Here is a 19,850-nt window from a genome sequence, read left to right on the forward strand (position 1 = left end):
CAGGTTCGTGTGATGGACTGGGCGGTATTCACGACTCTCTGAAGTTCTTTGCGGTCCTGGGCCGAGCAGTTGCCATACCAGGCTGTGATGCAGCCCGATAGGATGTTCTCTATAGTGCATCTGTAAAAGTTGGTAAGGGTTAATGTGGACGTGCCGAATTTCCTTAGTTTCCTGAGGAAGTAAAGGCGCTGTTGTGCTTTCTTGGTGATAGCGTCGACATGAGTGGACCAGGATAGATTTTTGGTGATGTGCACCCCTAGCTGTGCACTCTCATTTGTTTCATAATCAGAATTAATCATTTGCAGAACATCATTTGTGAAGATTCTGATGTAGGTGTTTGAAGTTGGAAACTGAACAAGTGTTTGGGTCAGGATTTCTAAGTGGAATGTCACTTGGTCTTCTGCAGAAATATTTCTGCTGTACTTTCAACTGAATTATTTATTCATAATGAAATATGAAACACTGTTACCTGCACTTAAACATAATTGGAAATTACATTTAGAAAAACAGCAACAACAGCTTTGGAGGCTATTAAATGTGGATAAAATACACGCATTGAAAATTAATTTACAGATAAAGATATTCGGGAGGGGCATTAGGCGCTCCATCAGAGGGCCGACACAGACACAATGGGCCAAATAGCTTCCTTCTTGGCTGAAAGAGTTGTGTGAAGCAGAGCCCGAGATCAAGTTAATTTTAAATTTCACCCAACACTTCATCCAGTACTTATTCTTTGCCAGTTTGTTTGTACTGTGCGCACAGGAAGCAACCATTAGCCCTTGTGTAACAGATTTAACCTTTTGAAACAGCCCATCTTTCTTCATGTGAGCTTAACAAGATAAAAGTTGTTACACAGCCATATGATGAGATAAAAGAGCAGGTAGCCAACAACATTGTAGAAGCCAAAAACAAATACTGAACAATCACGGCAGGCCTGACAGCATCTGTGGAGAGATGGAAGCTAACTTTTGAGTCTGGATGACTCTTTGTCAAAGAGGTAGGTTTTGAGGAGGATCTTAAAGGAGAAGTGGAGAGGCAAAGAGTTTTAGGAAGATTCAATACTGAAAGCATAGCCACCAATGATGGGACAAAGGAAGTGGGAGGTGAACAAGAACATGAATGTGTGAATCATTATGGTTTCCATGATCTTGGCTGCTCGCATTAAACAGCAAAATAAGAAAATCCAAGAACAAGGGCTGGTCCACTCAAGGACAAAGGAGGGAAATTATGCGTAGAACCAAAGGAAGTAGGCGAAATCCTTAATGAGTATTTTGCATCCGTATTCACAAAGGAGAGGGATACGTTGATTGGTGCTGTCTCAGAGGGATGTGTAAACACTTTAGAACAGGTTGTTATTACGAGGGCGGAAGTGTTAGGTGTATTGAAAAGCATTAAGGTAGACAAATCCCCAGGGCCAGCTGGCATCTATCCTAAATTATTGAGGGAGACAAGAGATGAAATCGCTGGGCCTCAAACAGAAATCTTTGTTTTCTCATTGGCCACAGGTGAGATCCCAGAGGATTGGAGGATAGCCGATGTTGCCCCGTTATTTAAGAAGGGTAGCAAGGATAACCCGAGTAATTATAGGCCAGTGAGCTTGACATCAGTGATAGTGAAATTATTGAAAAAGATTCTCAGAGTTAGGATCTATGCACATTTGGAAGTGAATGGTTTTATTAGCGACAGACAGCATGGGTTTTTACGAGGGAGGTCATGTCTCACTAATATAATTGAGTTTTTTGAGGAGGTGACAAAAATGATTAACAAGGGAAGGGCTATGGATATTGTCGAGATGGACTTTAGTAAAGCATTTGACAAGGTCTCTCATGGCAGGCTGTTGCAAAGAATTAAATCACATGGGGTCAGGGGTAAACTAGCTAGATGCATTCAGAACATAGAAGACAGAGGGGAGCAGTGGAAGGGTGCTTTTCTGAATGAAGGTCGGTAACTAGTGGTGTTCTGCAGGGATCAGTTCTGGGACCTCTGCTGTTTGTAATATATATAAATGACTTGGAAGAAAATGTAGCTGGTCTGATTAGCAAGTTTGATGGCTCCTGATGGTGTGCTTGTTCCAGGTCAGGGGGATCGAGTGGACAGTGTAGTTGCAGAGCCCCTCTCGGGCTGAACACCGCATACACCAGTGGCTTCTTTCTGCAGGGACGAGGTCGATTTCATTGGGTGGTCATTCCAGTGTGGCGGCACGGACTGTGTTTTTGCTGAGCCCTATTCGGGCCAAAGACCTTGCAAACCAGCGTCACTTACATCAGTGTGATCGACCTAGGGTGAGAGCATGGACTGAGTTTTTGCTGAGCTCTATTCTGGCCAAAGACCTCGCAAACCAGCGCCACTTACATTAGTGTGATCGACCTAGGGTGGGAGCATGGACTGAGTTTTTGCTGAGTTCTATTCTGGCCAAAGACCTTGCAAACCAGCGCCACTTACATCAGTGTGATCAACCTAGGGTGGGAGCAGGACTCAGTGTTTGCTGGGCCCCCTCCCGAGCTGAAGATCTGCCTTTACTCCCTTAGCCTCTTACCCACCAGCTTCACAGGAGTCTCCCACCTCAGATACCATTCCATCTACAGTGCCCCACCCTACTGTGCAGCTATCTTCCTCCGCTGTGTCCCTTGCTCTCTCTTCACTTCCTTCCCTTGTTCCTCCCCCTTCCTAGGGGGAGAGTACATTGTTACACGACAAAGCCCACATTGGGGTGGGCATGGCATTTGCCCTGATGGCCGCTCCACCTACACCAGTGGCAGGGCAGACCGGAGCAACCTATGCAGGGTGGGTGGCCTCTTCAGCCTCCACTACTCCCATTGCCCCACCACCCTTCCGGCTGCTAACACGGAAACTGGGGGTTACGTACTATGCTCACCCCAGTGAATACTTTTCACTGTACCTCGGTACAAGTGACAATAAACAAATCCAATTCACCGTGACCACCGTTATCCTAGGGGACGGCACTTGCGGTCTGGAGGATGCACAGATGTACGGTGGTATTCTGTTTGGGTGAGCCCCTGCCCGGACGGAATCCAACATTCGCCCCAGGCCTCGACACCTCCCTCGGGGTCTGGCGCCCCATAATACGAGTCGCCTCACAGAAATGCCCTCTGTGCCTTTTTGCACTGCATGGAGGGATATCCTGTACGGGCTGCTGCTGCACACCCTTAACCTCTTTACCCTCGCCCATCGTCTAGACTCGCCATGGCATGATTGTTGATGTCCGGAGGCAGAGGTCCCCACTGAAGGTCCCTGTATGGAGGAGTCTTCCCCTCAATCTTAGGGACTTGGGGTGGAGGGTTTGCATTGAGCAGTGCCACACAACCACTGATTGCACTGGTTCATAACTCACAAGAAGCCTGCCATTTTTGCGGCCTTCTGGAGTCCGTGGACCACGTCTATGTTACGTGTTATAGGCTGCAATCCCTTTTTAGTTTTTTTGTCAAATCTTCTGTTGAAGTTTTGTTTGCACTTCAGCCCCGCACTCCTGATCCACGGGCACCCGGTGCAGAGAGGGGCAGGGAAGGCGGAGGACCTCCTTGTGGACCTTCCCCTGGGCCTGACAATGAGCCATTTATAGGTCAAGGCAACGGACGACCGAGGGGTTTGTCCAACCAGACTGTCTACTACCCTTTCTTGCGGCCGGTTGCCCCGAGAAAGGGAGAAAACAGTGTCCATGGCGCCAACGTGGGCTTCCGTGCCTGGTGGGTACCACAGGGGTTGGGCTGCTTTATTGACCCCTTTATTTGCACTCATATTTGATGTTTTTAAGTTTCTGTTGATCTTTGTTACATTCAAGCAGTGCTCCGAACAGGAACGGCCCTTTTTGCCTCTTCCCTAAGTTTGTTTTTTTTCTTCTATTTTGTTGGTGGACCTCAAAAGACTGGCCAATCCACCTAATCTGCACATCTTTGGGTTGTGGGGTGAGACCCACCGATACACATGGATAATTGCCCGCATTTTGGCCGATATCCCTCTATACCCACCTTGTCCATGTAACTGTCTACCTGTTTTATATGATCAAGATGAATGTACTGCCCAGTTCCTCTTCCTGTTTAGGTCCATACCGATCTACATTCCCAAGGTCTTTTTCAACTCGACAGATAAGATGATTATAGCATTTGTGTGTGGGCAGGAGAGTGGGGGGTAAGAATCCAAGGAACCACAAAAAAGTCCAACAAAGAAGAAGGGCTTGGCCCTCCCAAACCTACTGGGCAGCCATGGCGGGGCGGAAAGAGTGAGGGGCTAGGTGAAAAAACCAGACACGGAATGGGTGAGGATGGAGGAGACCTCCTATACAGGAATGACCCTCCAGGTCCTCGCCACAGCAGCACTCATTCCCACCAGCAAAGCACTCAACAAACCCAATGGTGGTAGCTACCCTCAGAACCTGGAACCAGATGTGGCAGCACTTCGATTTGAACAAAATGTCGACCATGGCCCCACCTGCAGGAACCATAGGTTCGCACCAGCCATGCTTGATGCCAACTTTAAGAGGTGGCGGCAGAAAGTGGACACTGACGTTTAGAGACTTTGACACTGATGACAGACTAGTGACCCTAGAGGAACTGACGGAGAGATTGAAGCTACCAGAAACAAACTCCGACACCTACAGGTCAAGAACTTTCTGCACAAGCGGACGACAGCTTAACCATGGACCCCTAGAAGCACAATGTTAGAGGAGATATTGGACACGGACAGCCTGGGGAGGGGAAAATTTGGGGACCTGTGCGGGTGACTATTAGAAAGGTGACGCTTCCCACTGGATGAAACACGAGAAAAATGGGAGGAAGAGCTAGTGACAGACATAGGGTGGCGACTCTGGAGCGAGCACTGAGCAGGGCCAACTCCACCTCCTCCTGTGCAATGCTAAGCCTCATGCAGCTGAAAGTGGTGCACAGAGAACACCTGACAAGAACCCAAATGAGCAGATTCTTCCCGGAGGTGGAGGACAAATGTAAACTGTGCCAGGGAGGCTATTCATGGAGAAGAGGGCCAACACCCTAGCCTTTGCTTCCCTAATTGCCCGCCAGAGAATCCTGCTCGGCTAGCAATCAGCAGCACCACACACAGCTGCAGACTGGCTGTCCGACCTGTCAGAATTTCTGCACCTGGAGAATATCAAGTTTGCTATCCGAGGGTCAGAGCATGGCTTCCACAAAGCATAGAGGCCATTCACCAACTTCTTCCAAGACTTGTTGCCACGGGGGTGGGAACCTAAACAGCAGGCCAGTAAATGTCAAAAAATGTGAGGGAAAAAGTGAGACTGAGATAAACATAGTGCAGAGTAAAAGAAGGCAGAGGGAAGCCAAAGGGCTCAACAGGACTGTAGGCCTGGAATGCATTTGCTCCACAGCTTAACATTCCAGGATACCATTGTTTTAGGCGGGACAGAAGGGGGGGTATGAGGTGGGGGAGTTGCATTACTGATTAGGGAGCAGATCACAGCTGTGTTGAGGGAGGACACATTCAAGGGATCTTGTAGTGAGGTATTATGGGTGGAGCTCAGGAATGAGAAGGGTAAAATCACAATGTTGGAGTGTACTATAGACTTCTCAATAGCCCGCAGGAGACAGAGGAGCAGTTGTGTAGTCAGATACTGAAACAGTGTGACAAAAGCAGAGTAGTTGTGATGATGACTAACTTCCACCATATTGACTGTGAATCTCTTACAGCCAGGGACTCGGATGGAGAGCAATTTGTTTGATGTGCCCAGGAGGGCTTTTTGATACATTATGTTGATAATCCAACCAGGGAAGGAACCATACAGACTTGGTATTGGGGAATGAGCCAGGCCAGGTGATTGATGTTTCAGTGGGGGAGCATTTTGGGCTTAGCAACCATAATTCCTAAAAACTGACGAAGGCCTTGAGCCCAGTGAAAGTAGGAAGGAACTTGAACGTGGAATTAGGAGGGCTAAAAGGGGCCATGAAATGTCTTTAGCAAACATGGTCAAGGAGAATCTCAAGGCTTTTTATGCATACATTAGGAGCAAGAGGGTAACAAGAGAAAGAGCAGACCCACTCAAGAACATGAAAATTAAATGAAATGAAAATCGCTTATTGTCACGAGTAGGCTTCAATGAAGTTACTGTGAAAAGCCCCTAGTCGCCACATTCCGGCACCTATCTGGGGAGGCTGGTACGGGAATTGAACCGTGCTGCAGGCCTGCTTGGTCTGCTTTTTAAAAGCCAGCGATTTAGCCTTGTGAGCTAAACCAGCCCCTTACATTAGAGGGAAGTTAGAGGGAAGTTATGCGTGGAACCACAGGAAGTGAGTGAAATCCTTAATGAGTATTTTATATCAATATTCACCAGGGAGAAGGACATGGTGGATGTTGAGGTCAGGGATAGGTGTGTGAATGATCTTGAGAATGCAATATATCAAAGGAGGAAGTGTTGAGTATCCTTAATTGCACTAAGATAGACAAGTCCGTGGGGCCGGATGGGATCTATCCCAGGTTACTGCAGGAGGCAAGGGGAGAAATAGCTGGGGCCTAAACAGATATCTTCACATCCTCTTTGACCACAGGCAAGGTTCCAGAGGGCTGAGAACAGACAATGTTGTTCCCTTGTTTAAGAATGGAAGCAGGGATAATCCAGCAAATTATAGGCCAGTGACCCTGACATCAGTGGTGGGGAAGCTTTTGGAAAAGATACTGAGGGGCAGGATATATGCATATGTGGAGGAAAATGGACTAGTTAGTGACAGTCAGCATGGTTTTGTATGGAGAAGGTTATGTCTCACCAACTTGATTGAGTTTTTTTTAAGAGATTACAAAGAAGATTGATGAGGGAAGGGTTGTAGATGTAGTTCATATGGTCTTTAGTAAGGCATTTTACAGGTCCCACGTGGCAGACTGGTACAAAAAGTAAAATCACATGGAATTCGGGGTGGGCTGGCTAGATGGATAGAGAACTGGCTTGGTTATAGAAGACACAGAGTAGCGGTAGAAGGGTGTTTTTCAGAATGGAGATCTGCAGCTAGTGGTGTTCCACGGGGGTCAGTGCTGGGACCTCTGTTGTTTGTTGTAAATATAAATGAGCTGGAGGAAAATGTGGATGGTCTGATTAGTAAGTTTGTGGATGACACGAAGATTGGCGGAGTTGCTGATAGTGCTGAGGATTATCAGAGGATACAACAGTATAGATAGATTGGAGACTTGTGCACAGAAATGACTGGATGAAGTTTAAATTGGATAAATGTGAGGTGATGCATTTTGGAGGATCAAATCTAGGAATTATACTGTAAATGGCAGAACCCTTGGGGACATTAACATACAGAGGGATCTGGGTGTGCAGATCCACAGTTCCCTAAAAGTGGCAACACAGGTGGCCAAGGTGATTAAGAAGTCATATGTCATGTTTGCCTTCATCAGCCGGGACATTGAGTACAGGAGTTGGGAAATAATGTTGCAGCTATACAAAACCTTGGTTAGGCCGCATTTGTGTAAGACGTTTAGCTGCTGTTGTATAAAGAGTCAAAGGTTCTTCTCCTTTTCTCAAACACTTTTATTTCACTTCAACAGACTTTGCACAAAACACTATCTTCACATCACCTGACCCAAAGGCCACCTGAAGCCTCTTTACATTTCAGTGTCAATTATTGGATACTTAACATACATGAAACAACCCATTACTTCACAGTCTCCTCTTCCTTGGAGAAAAAAAATAATTGGGTGAAAACAAAATTACAAGAAACTCAGAAACACACATGCCATCCCCCCTATTTTTGCTATTTCCCCTCTATCCAAGATCTACTTCAAACTTGTGATGTCTCTCCTGAACCTTTTTTCATTGTCACTTTTTGTAGAGTGCACATTTCCCATAGGGATTTATTGTCAATGTGACATTCAATAGGTTTATTACCCAAATCCCCTAATCCCAAAATTTCTGTCAATATCTGAGATATATAAAAGGCCATATCCACCACCTCTACAAGGCTTAATGTGTCAGCAGCCAAAGTGCTTTTGACCACTCTCCTAATTTTCTTTGTTTCCCACACAAGAGGGCAACATTTACCATTGTTCCCCAAAAGGAAAATTATAAAACCTCTTGCGCTTGAAACCCCATCACATAAATTTGTATAGGACGCATCACTATAAACTATGAATTTCAAGTGTCTATGGTCACCTAAAACCAGGAACCACAAAACACACTCCTGCATTTTTAGCTTGACCAACGGTTTATTTGCTCTTATTATGTCTTCCACTTGGGATCATTCATTTTTGTACTCAACTCTAAGACATCAAAACTGACGTGCAGTCTAGTCTGTCCACCTAACTAATTCAGTTGCCCAATTAATCTTCACAGTTGCTCTTTTTCCATCTTTGAAACCATTGTGTCTTCTTGTGAAACCCGGCCATGACTAATTGTTATTGGGCTGATGCTTTCCAAATAAGATTGCTGACATAAAGTTGCCCTAACTTAGTCTGTCCGATTTCCAGTCCAATATATTTAAATGCACCGGAAGCCTGACTTCCAACCATGAATTCTTTCCTCAAACCAGAGAAATCACTAGTCCCACCCCACAAAAAATCATCGACATGCATCATAAAGATGCCAGAAAGATTTCCTTTATAGTGTCAGTAAAACATTGCCGGATCTGCTTTTAACTGGCAACAGCCTAACTTTAACAAAACTGACCTTACCGAAAAGTATCAGACTCTAGATGCATCATTCAATCCATATACACATTTGTTCAACTTCCCTTGTGTGTTAGCTGCCTCTTTAGGAGGACGGAGAAAAATGTCTCTCTGGAGCAAAAGGCAGCATTTATAGCTATAGATTTGCATTCCCATGCCTTTGTGGCTAATAGAGCGAAGAAGATCTTTAAAATAACCTTTCCTGCCGTAGGTGAATCTACCCTTAAATCCTGATCTTCAAATCCCCTTGCCACAAGCCTGGCCTTTGCCTTGTAAGTTCCATCCGGAAGAACCTTTTCCGTGCAAATCCATCTGTGGGATAGAGCTCTTTGTCCCCTATCCAGTACTTCCGTGTATACCCCAAATTCATTCCAACAATGCAGTTCTTGCTGTTTGGCATCTTTGATAACTTTTTCATCTAATTTATTGGAAGCCACCAAAATCTCACGTGCATGTGGGCTTCTATTCCTATTAGTATTTGTAGTCTTACTCATGTTCCGAGATCTTGAAAAACTACTTTCCCTTTCCTGCCAGGTATCTTGTTCTGTACTGCCATTGCTTGATCGTTCCCTTCTGGCCACAAACAGAACGTATTGAGCTTTATTTACCATGGGAATGTCACCTGATCAGTTTTTTTCCCAGTGTCTTTTTAGCATTCAATTGTGGCTTTAGTTAACTTCAGCTGTACCTGATGCAATCTTGCCAATGTTTTATACTTTGTGAAATATTTAATTTTGAGGCTACTGTCTGACCATTTATATAATTAGCTTTATTTTTCTTCTCGATAACTTATTTCCATCAACCAGCGCATCTCAATCTCCATTTTTCTTTTAAATTGAGGGGCAATTTAGCACGGCCAATCCACCTACCCTGCACATCTTTGTGTTGTGGGGGTGAGACCCATGCAGACACAGGGAGAATGTGCAAACTCCACACCGACAACGACCCGGGGCCGGGATCGAACCTGGGTGCTCGGCACCATGTGGCAGCAGTGCTAACCACTGCATCACCGTGCAGCCCTCCAATCTCCATTTTTTGAAACCATTCTTTGTACCTGCTTACAGCAAGTTGTCTGCAGCAATACAACCATAGAGCGAAACCATAGAATTCATACAGTGCAGAAGGAGGCTATTTGGACCATCAGGTCTGCACCACCCCTCTGAAAGAGCACCCCACCTCGGCCCAGTCCTCACCCTATCCCTCTAACCCCATAACCCCACTTAACCTGCACATCTTTGGACACTAAGGGGTACTTTAGCAGAGTCAATCCACGTAACCTGCACATCTTTGGGCTAATTTTCGCAATCAAATGAAATATGATACAAGGACCATTGATGTGAATTGAGGAGTTGTTAGGACATGGAATGTTCTCAACAGACACAGTGGCCGGAACAGACTGACAGAACAGAAATGTCTGATATAAAGAAAATATAGATGTACAGGATAAAGGACAGGGTGGATAGTTATTTCTGGGAGCTGTGCAGTGGCAATGATGGGCTAAACAGCTTCCCCCTGTGCTGGGAAATTCAACAGTTCCCACATGAAAATTGGATATAATCTCAGGAGTACTGCTACTGATTAAATCCATTACTTCCCAACTGTTATAACCTGCCTGCTTACCATTGGCTGGGACTAATGACAATCCCACAATCCTGTGGGAGTATGAGATTCCCCAATGAGGGGGGGGCGGAGAAATCATTAGCAGATTCCCTGCATAAATAGAACTGGCCAGTTTGGAACGAGAAGGAGAGGAGTTTGGCAGCAAGGGAAGTTTTTGCTGCTGTTGTGTATATATACATGTTAATTTGTAAATAAATGTTATTTCTTTGTATCCTGAAAACTCGTGCTGGATTCTTCGTGGCCCTCACAAAACTGGCGACGAGGGTTAAAGTGAATAGCTGTCTACACTGCTGAAGCCACCTCCCTGGATTTTTGTTGGATATAGGTTGGAAGTTGTTTTCTATTACACCATGCCTCTGTATGGATGTTTGGATGTTTTTGATGCTGCGCTGGAAAGCTGGAACCAGTACGCACAAAGGATGTGTTACTATTTCTGGGCAAACAACATCACCGAAAACGAGCGCCAGGTGGTCATATTGCTCACCGCCTGCGTCCCGCATATGTTTGGGGTGATTAGGAGCCTTACGTACCCAGCTGCGCCAGACACAAAAATGTTTGATGAACTTGTGAACTTAGTGGGGCAACATTTTAACCCAACCCCATCCACGATAGTCCAACGTTACCGGTTTAATACCGCTGAAAGGACCCCAGGAGAATCCCTTACCGACTTTCTATCCAGGCTATGCAGGATTGCGGAGTACTGTGACTATGGTGAGACCATGTCAGAAATGTTACGCGAGACAAGGAACGGGTGCTGCGGTGGGCAAAGAGCGCCAGGAGCAGCGTGTGGAACAACAGTGTCCTCCGCATTTACCAGGACTTAAGCCAGGAGGTGGCTCGGCGGCGAGCAGCCTTTAAGAATGTCAAGGAGGTGCTATTCAAAAAGCACGTGAAGTTTGGTCTGCTGTTCCCGGCTCGTTTATGGGTCACGCACCAGGGTCAACACCACTACTTCTCCGAGCCTGAAGAAGCGATGGACTTTGCGAGGGATCAGGGGCTGGTCCCGAAAAGACGCCCCTCGGACGCGAATGAGGGCCCGAGGACTACCGTGGGAAGGTACGCCGAATGGGCCTGGACTGCTGTTCAACGGTTTGCTGGGTCAAAGGTGCCAAGCGGAACATTTGCGACTCTTTCCTTTGTTCTTGGACATTAGTTTGGGTTTTTGTTTTCTCTTATGTTTTTGTTTTTTCCTCTTTTTTTCTGTTTTTTCCTTTTTGGGCGGATTTGTACTTTTTATGCAGCTCGTGGAGGACACTGGAGCCGGCACGGTAACGAAGGGGGGCTGGTCAGCAAAGGGGGCCAAGGACAAGGGTTGGGGTTTTTTTTTTTTTGTTTTTGTTTTTTTGATGTCCATGCCTTCCTGTGCCAGTGAGTTTGCTCCAGTGGGTTGGAGAGGGGGATGGGGCGCCGGGGAGTGGGGAGGAGGACAGGGAAACAATGGGAATGAGACAGGAAGGCGCCGGAGTGTTGAGTCACCAGGCTAGCAGATTGGCTAGTCAAGGGAGTCAGGTGGGGGGGGGGAGATCACAGCCAGTGGATGGCAGGGGTGGGGGTATCGGGGGAAGTTGTTAGGGGGGTGGTTGTTCTGCTGACGTGGGAGGGACTTGAAATAGGCACTGGAAAGGAGGTCGAGGGTGGAGGCAGCCAATGGGCGGGCCAGGAATGGCGCAACGCACGGGCCGGGGGCCAGCCCGAGAAAGGCTATGGCTGACCAGCGTGGGGGGGGGGGGGGGGGGGGGGGGGTTATGCCCCCCGACCAGGCTGATCACCTGGAACGTCAGGGGACTGAATGGGCCGGTTAAGAGGGCGCGGGTGTTCGTGCACTTGTGGGCTCTGAGGGCAGACGTAATTATGTTGCAGGAAACACATCTGGAAGTGTCTGACCAGACCAGGCTAAGGAAGAGCTAGATTAGCCAGGTCTTCCACTCGGACTTGGACTCGAAGTCCAGGGGGGTGGCAATCATGATCAACAAGCGGGTGCAATTTGAGGCGGAGGGCAGAGCCGCAGACATGGGGGGGCAGATTTTTTATAGATAGAACAGTACAGCACAGAACAGGCCCTTCGGCCCTCAATGTTGTGCCGAGCAATAATCACCCAACTCAAACCCACGTATCCACCCTATACCCGTAACCCAACAACCCCCCCCAACCTTACTTTTTTAGGACACTACGGGCAATTTAGCATGGTCAATCCACCTAACCCGCACATCTTTGGACTGTGGGAGGAAACCGGAGCACCCGGAGGAAACCCATGCACACACGGGGAGGACGTGCAGACTCCGCACAGACAGTGATCCAGCCGGGAACCGAACCTGGGACCCTGGAGCTGTGAAGCATTTATGCTAACCACCATGCTACCGTGCTGCCCTACCTGATGGTACAGGGCAGACTGGAGGGGAAAAGAGTGGTGCTGGTGAATATATATGCCCTGAACTGGGATGACGTGGACTTCATTAAAAGAGTGCTGGGGAAGATCCCGGACCTGGACTCTCGCAGGCTAATAATGGGGGGGGACTTTAACATGGTTCTTGACCCGGCTTTGGATCGGTCGTGTCCCAGAACGGGTAGACTCCCAGCAATGGCAAGGGAGCTGAACGGGTTTATGGAGCAAATGGGGGCAGTGGACCCCTGGAGAGCCAGACAGCCGACAGGAAGGGGCTACTCGTTTTACTCGCATGTCCATAAAGTATATTCTAGGATAGATTTCTTCGTATTAAACAGGGATTGTATAGGGGAGGTAAAGAACACGGAATATTCGGCAATTACTATCTCAGACCATGCCCCGCACGGGGTAGACCTGCAGATCGGGGGGGGTGAGCTACCAACGCCCGCAATGGAGGCTAGACATGGGACTGCTGTCGGAGGAGGGGATCTGTGAGAGGCTTCGGAGATGTATGCGGAATTACCTGCAGGTGAATGACACGGGGGAGGTCTCAGTGGCGACCCTATGGGAGGCACTAAAGGCAGTAGTGCGGGGGGGAGCTGATTTCAATTGCGGCCCACAGAGCCAAGGCAGACAGGGCAGAGATGGATAGATTGGTCAGGGAAATGGGTCGGATAGATGAAGAGCACGCGGCGTCCCCGGGGGAGGTTTTACTCAGGGAGAGGTAGAGACTACAGGCAGAACTGGGGGCACTATCTACGAGTAGGGCCGTGGAACAGCTTGGGAAGGCGAGCGGCGTGGTGTACGAGCATGGGGAAAAGGCTAGCAGACTGTTAGCGCAGCAACTCAGGAGGAGGGAGGCGGCCAGGGAAATAGGTAGAGTGATGGATGGGGAGGGGAGGACCCGGCAGGATTGAATAAGGTATTCCGGAGCTGCCGGAAGAACCGGAGGAGATGAAAAGGTTTCTGGACGGGTTAACATTCCCAACAGTAGGTGGGGGGCGAGTGGATGAGCTGGGGGCCCCGATTAGAGTGGAGGAGGTATTGGGGGGCCTAAAGGCCATGCAGTCGGGGAAAGCCCTGGGACTGAATGGATACCCAGTAGAGTTCTATAGGAAGTTTTCTGAGCTGGTGGGCCCGGTCTTGGCGAGGGTTTTCAACGAGGCAAGGGACAGAGGGACCCTGCCGCCGACAATGTCGCAAGCCACTATATCACTGATATTGAAGCGGGGTAAAGACCCGGAGGCGTGTGGGTCCTACAGGCCAATCTCCCTGATTATTGTTGACGCCAAGCTCCTGGCAAAGGTACTGGCGGTTAGAATGGAGGACTGCGTACCGGAGGTGATTGGGGAGGACCAAACTGGGTTCGTGAAAGGTAGGCAGCTGGCGGCCAACCTGAGAAGATTACTTAATGTGATAATGATGCCCCCGGCGTGCAGGGAGGTGGAGGTAGTGGTGGCGATGGAAGCTGAGAAGGCCTTTGACCGGGTGGAGTGGGACTATCTATGGGAGGTGCTCGGATGGTTTGGGTTAGGGGAGGGACTGGTGGATTGGATCAAATTATTATATCAGGCCCCGAAGGCCAGCGTCAGGACTCACAGAGACGTGTTGGAGTACTTTAGGCTGTACCGAGGGACCAGACAGGGCTGCCCGCTCTCCCCGCTGCTGTTTGCGCTGGCCATAGAGCTGCTGGCGATTGCGCTGAGAGCCGCAGAGGGATGGAAGGGGATGGTGAGGGGCGGGGTAGAACATAGGGTCTCTCTTTACGCAGACGACCTGCTCCTGTACGTGTCGGACCCAGTGACCGGGATGGGAAGTATACTGGGAATGTTGAGGAAGTTCGGCCAGTTTTCAGGATACAAATTAAATACGGCCAAGAGTGAAATGTTTGTGGTACAGGCAAGGGGCCAGGAGAACAGATTGAGAGGGCTACCGTTTAGGCTGGTTGAGGAAAATTTCCAGTATTTGGGAATCCAGGTGGCACGAGACTGAGGCAGGCTGCACAAGTTAAATTTGACCAGGATGGTGGAGCAAATGAAGGGAGAGTTTCGGAGATGGGATGCACTCTCGCTGGCAGGGAGGATGCAGACTGTAAAGATGACAATCCTCCCTAGATTTCTGTTTGTTTTTCAGTGCCTCCCGATCTTTGTCCCACAGTCCTTCTTCAAAAGAGTTAACGGGCTGATCATGAGCTTTGTCTGGGCGGGAAAATCCCCGCGGGTGAAGAAGGCGATGCTGGAGAGGAACCGCAGCGAGGGAGGGCTGGCTTTGCCGAGTCTGATTAATTATTACTGGGTGGCCAACATCGCTATGATAAGGAAGTGGACGGTGGGTACGGGGTCTATCTGGGAGCGGGTGGAGGCGGCTTCGTGCAGGGGCTCCAGCTTGGCAGCCCTGGTCACGGCTCCTCTACGGCCGCCGCCGGCCAGGTACTCCACCAGCCCGGTAGTGGTGGCGACCCTGCGGATATGGGGCCAGTGGAGGAGGCACGTAGGGGAGACATGGGCATCGGTTTGGGCGCCAATCTGCGACAACCAGCGGTTTGCCCCCGGGAGTATGGATGGGGGTTTCAAGCATAGCGGCGGGCGGGGGTGGGAAGGGTGGGTGATATGTTCCTGGAAGGGAGCTTTGCGAGTTTGAGGAGCTTGGAGGAGAAATTTGGGCTGGTAAGGGGAAATGATTTTAGGTACCTACAGTTGCGGGACTTTGTTCGTAGACAGGTCCCATCTTTCCCACGCCTCCCGCCAATGGGGATCCAAGACAGAATAGTCTCTAGGGGGGAAGAAGGGGAAGGTAGAGTCTCTGATATTTATAAGGTGCTCATGAGGGAGGAAGGGTCCCAGACGGAGGAACTGAAACTTAAATGGGAGGAGGGGCTAGGCGGGGAAATGGAGGACGGGCTATGGGCAGAGGCCCTGAGTAGGGTAAATTTGACCGCGACATGTGCCAGGCTCGGGCTGATTCAATTTAAGGTTGTTCACCGGGCCCACATGACAGTGGCTCGGATGAGCAACTTCTTTGGGATAGAGGGCAAATGCGCTAGGACCAGCGAACCACGTTCACATGTTTTGGGTATGCCCTAAGCTTAGGGGGTACTGGGAGGGATTTGTGGGCGTCATGTCCCGGGTGCTAAAAACAAGGGTGGCGATGGGTCCAGGGGTGGCAATTTTTGGGGTTTCGGAAGACCCGGGAGTCCAGGGGGAGACAGAGGCCGATGTTTTGGCCTTTGCTTCCCTGATAGCCCGGCGACGAATACTATTGGTGTGGAGGGACTCAAAGCCCCCGAAGACTGAGTTGTGGCTTGCGGACATGTCGAGTTTCCTGGGTATGGAAAAAATTAAGTTCGTCTTGAGGGGATCTGTGCAGGGGTTCGCCCTGAGGTGGCAACCATTTATTGACTCATTTGCGGGAGAGTGAGCGTCAGCAGAGCGGGGGGGGGGGAGGGGGGGTGGGGTAGAGTAGGAGGGATAAAATGGCGGGTAGTACCGGTGGAAGAGGAGTGGGCTTGTGCAGTATGTTACGATTGAAGTATTGAATGTACGTGGATGTTTGCACATTTTTGCCTTTTTTGCTTTCTTTCTGTTGATGTCTGTAACTGTTTACAAAGCCAAAAACTACCTCAATAAAATTGTTTATTAAAAAAAAAGAAATGTTACGCGACCGTTTGGTTTGCGGTATTAACAATGCGGCCACCCAGAGAAAGTTGTTAGCCGAGCCAATATTGACTTTTCAACAGGCCATTCAAATAGTATTGTCCCGAGGAGTGCAGGAGCTACAGGGAATGGAGGTGCATGCCTTGGGGCGCAACCCCTTCCGTCTGAAAGCATCCCCCCGCACCCCTGCAGTACTTTGGGCAAGGCGACGTCCGGATCGACGCCAGTGTCCGTTAGACATTCCTCCCCGAAGGGAGCCTTCTCCAGAACCAATGGATGAGGAGCCATGTCCGTGTCAGACTTGCAGGCGCCGACCCCGTCGCGGACGCTGGTCCTGGGGGCGCCAGAGGCGCCGTCGTTCCGACTGAAACTGGGGCCAGCCAATGGGCCGTACCTTTCATTTGGATGAACCTGCGGTGACTACTCCCGAGGACGTGGAGACGGAGGATGACTGCCTGCACCTGCATTGTGTGGCAGCTCCCTGTGTGGCCCCCATTAAAGTGACAGTACGGGTCAATGGCCACCCGCTTGAGATGGAGTTGAACACTGGTGCAGCGGTCTCCGTGATCGCCCAGAGGACACTCGACCGCATCAAGCAGGGTATACAGACCCTTACATTGACTGACACACAGGCCAGGTTGGCCACCTATACGGGGGAACCATTGGACATTGCAGGAACTATGATGACCCCTGTTGTTTATGGACGCCAGGAGGGGCATTTCCCACTTATCGTGGTGCGCGGCCATGGGCCCAGCCTGTTGGATCGGGATTGGTTTCACCATTTGTGGTTGCAGTGGCAGCACATCCTCCCAACAGTTTCTGGAGGGTTGACTGAGGTGCTAGGACGGTACCCAGATGTATTCCAGCCCGGTTTGGGGAAAATAAAAGGGGCTGTAGCCCGTATCCAAGTCGAACCAGGAGCCACGCCGCGTTATTTCCGGCCGCGCCCGGTTCCTTACGCCTTGCTCGAGAAGGTAGAAGGGGAGCTCACTCGTTTGGAGACTTTGGGTATCATCAGGCCCGTCCGTTTCGCTGACTGAGCAGCACCAATTGTACCTGTAATGAAGCCAGATGCCACAGTTCACTTGTGCAGCGACTATAAACTAACAGTGAATACGGCTTCCCAACTCGACCGATACCCAATGCCTCGCATAGACGATCTCTACGCGAAGCTTGCAGGCGGACTCTCGTTCACAAAATTCGATATGAGTCACGCCTACTGTAATGAACTCCAATTGGCTTTATTGGTTGGCCAATTGGAGTATGAGCTCCCTCAATGATAGCTCATTGAGGGGGCCCGTATAAGCACCTGTGTAGGCTTTGTGAGCCAGTCTTAAGTTGACGGGACTGCTAGCAGCACTGTTTGTAGCTGCTCCTGTAATATCGTTATTGTAAATAAATATTGGTGTGGTGACAGAACTCCTGCCTCCCGTGGATTACTACACCTACCTACAGTTGGAGCTGGACCCTGCCTCCCGGCCATCTGTAACGATTAATACACACCGGGGCCTGTATGAATATACACGTTTGCCCTTTGGAGTATTTTCTGCCTGCGCTATTTTTGAACGCGTCATGGAGGGCATTTTGAGAGGTTTACCGCGTGTTGCTGTTTACTTAGATGACGTTTTGATCACAGGGACGTCGGAGCTGGAACATTTAGAACATTTGGAGGCTGTCCTTAAGACGCTTTTCAGAGGCTGGAGTCCGTTTATGTCGCACAAAGTGCGTTTTTCAGGTGAAGGAAGTAGTCTACCTGTGTATCGGGTGGACCGCAAAGGTTTGCGCCACGTCGCAGAGAAGGTGCTCGCGATTCAACAGGCCCCCGCCCCGACTGACACTTTGCGTCTTCGTTCGTTTCTCGGCCTCGAAAACTATTACGGAAAGTTCCTCCCCAATCTGGCAACTACGCTGCACCTTCTGCGAAAGAAGAGTCACACCTGGGTTTGGAGTCAGCAGCAAGAAATGACTTTCCAGCGGGTAAAATAACAATTGTCGTCTTCTGGGTTACTAACCCACTATGATCCTGGAAAGCCTTTGCTCGTCACATGTGATGCATCCCAGTATGGTATTGGGGCTGTCCTGTCCCACAAGCTGGAGAACGGGGCCGAGCGGCCGATAGCTTTTGCCTCCCGCACATTGACTGCAATGGAAAAAAATTACGCGCAGATCGAGATGGAGGGCCTGGTGGTGATCTTTGCGGTGAAACGCTTCAACCAGTACGTATATGGGCAGCACGGTAGCATGGTGGTTAGCATAAATGCTTCACAGCTCCAGGGTCCCAGGATCGATTCCCGGCTGGGTCACTGTCTGTGTGAAGTCTGCACGTCCTCCCCGTGTGTGCGTGGGTTTCCTCCGGGTGCTCCGGTTTCCTCCCACAGTCCAAAGATGTGCGGGTTAGGTGGATTGACCATGCTAAATTGCCCGTAGTGTCCTAAAAAGTAAGGTTGGGGGGGTTGGGTTACGGGTACAGGGTGGATCCGTGGGTTTGAGTAGGGTGATCATTGCTCGGCACAACATCGAGGGCTGAAGGGCCTGTGCTGTACTGTTCTATGTTCTATGTATATGGCCACCACTTCACTATCGTAACTGATCATAAGCGGCTGCTGGGACTTTTCAGAGAGGATAAGCCAATACAATTGCTTCCGCACGGATCCAGCGCTGGGCTTTGTTGCTCGCTGCATACGAGTATTCTCTGGAACACAAACCAGGAACCCAGAGAGAGAATGCCGACACACTGAGCCGATTGCCTTTATCGACCGGCCCCATGTCAACCCCCACGACCGGTGAGGTGGTTGCAACCATAAATTTTATGGACACCTTGCCTGTCACGGCATCACAGATCCATGAGTGGACCCAGACGGAGCCAGTCCTGTCAAGGGTTCGGCACATAGTCCTGTATGGTGGGCAGCATAGACAGTTCCCAGGCGAGTTGCGGGCATTTTCCTCCAAGCTATCCGAATTCAGCGTGGAAGACGGTATCCTCTTGTGGGGGATGCGTGTGATTGACCCGGAAAAAGAACAGGAGCTGATACTGAGAGACTTTCACAATGGGCATCCAGGTGTGACCAAAATGAAAATGTTGGCCCGGAGTTATGTCTGGTGGCCAGGCCTCGAAACCGACATTGAGAAGGTGGCCCAAAACTGCTCCATTTGCCAGGAGCATCAGAAGCTTCCGCCGGCCGCGCCCCTACATCACTGGCAATGGCCAGGGCGGCCATGGGCGCGCTTGCATGCGGATTTCGCCGGCCCTTTTCAAGGATCCATGTTCCTGCTATTAATCGACACCCAGTCTAAATGGCTAGAGGTGCATAAGATGGTTGCCACAACGTCCTGCGCAACAATTGAGAAGATGCGTTTGTCTTTCAGTACGCATGGCCTCCCCGAGGTGCTGGTCACGGACAATGGCACTCCGTTCACAAGTGAGGAGTTTGCAGGGTTCATGAAGATGAACGGCGTGCACCATTTCCGCATTGCCCCTTACCACCCGGCTTCAAATAGGTTGGCGGAGCGCGCAGTGCAGACATTCAAACGAGGCCTAAAGAAGCAGTCTT

This window comes from Scyliorhinus canicula, chromosome 8 (genome assembly GCF_902713615.1).
Source record: "Scyliorhinus canicula chromosome 8, sScyCan1.1, whole genome shotgun sequence".
Classification (NCBI taxonomy): domain Eukaryota; kingdom Metazoa; phylum Chordata; class Chondrichthyes; order Carcharhiniformes; family Scyliorhinidae; genus Scyliorhinus; species Scyliorhinus canicula.